Genomic DNA, 1,105 nt, shown 5'->3' on the forward strand with positions numbered 1-1,105 from the left:
AAACTGTGAGTAACCTTGTTGTCACTGGAGTTAGTTCTGAGGCTGCTCTGGTCGAGGTTGATGATGAACCTAGTTCGAAAAGGCTGAGACCAGCAAGCCTAGTTCGAAAAGGCTGAGACTAGCAACCTCTGATGTTTGGAATTTTTTCAAAAAGCTCGGTCCAGATAAGGATGGAGTAGAACGTGCTGAGTGTAAAGGATGCAAGAAAGTGTTTAAAGCTGGAGGTAACGATATGGCACTTCTACTATAAAACGGCATCTTGATAGTTGTACTCAAATTAAGCATGAAGATATTGGTCAGACTATAGCAGAATTGCAACTTAAAATGGGTTCACTTAAGATTGATTCAGGAGTGGCTAGAGATATGTTTGCTGGGTATGTAGTTGCTGGGGATAAGCCTTTTAATATGGTTGATGATAGGAGATTTAGAAATTGGGTGAAATATATTAGTCCAACTTTGAAACTTCCTTCTAGGAATACGGTTAAAGCTGACATAGTGAAAGTTTACAAGAGAGAAGCTGCGAAACTTAAAAAAATTTTAGTTTCCATTCCAAATAGAATTTGCTTAACATCTGATCTTTGGACTTCCAGTACCAATGAGGGGTTTATATGTTTGACTGCACATTTTGTTGATGAGAACTGAAAATTACAGAGTAAAATTCTCAATTTTTGTCATATGCCTCCTCCTCACATAGGATTTGAATTGTCTTCTAAAATCTTTACGCTTTTGACTGAGTGGAAAGTTGATAAATGGTTCATTGTTGTGTGGTGGTGAATTCTTTCATGTTCGTTGCTCTGCTCATATTTTAAATCTTATTGTCCAAGATGGAATAAAAATATGTGGTGATGCGGTGCATAAGATTAGAGAGTCTATTAAGTATCTGAGAAAATCTGAAAGTCGAATGGTTAAGTTTAAAGAATGTTTTGAAGATATTGAGGGACTTGAGTATACGACTGCATTATGTTTAGATGTTCCTACTAGGTGGAATTCACTTTATGCAATGCTTGCAAGTGCTATTCCTTATAAGAAAGCTTTTGAAATGTATAAAGTAAAAGAAGCTGGGTTTAGGGAGTTTTGTCCTTCATCAGATGAGTGGAGAAGAACT

The sequence above is a fragment of the Arachis duranensis genome, chromosome 10, assembly GCF_000817695.3.
Source record: "Arachis duranensis cultivar V14167 chromosome 10, aradu.V14167.gnm2.J7QH, whole genome shotgun sequence".
In the NCBI taxonomy this organism is placed as follows: domain Eukaryota; kingdom Viridiplantae; phylum Streptophyta; class Magnoliopsida; order Fabales; family Fabaceae; genus Arachis; species Arachis duranensis.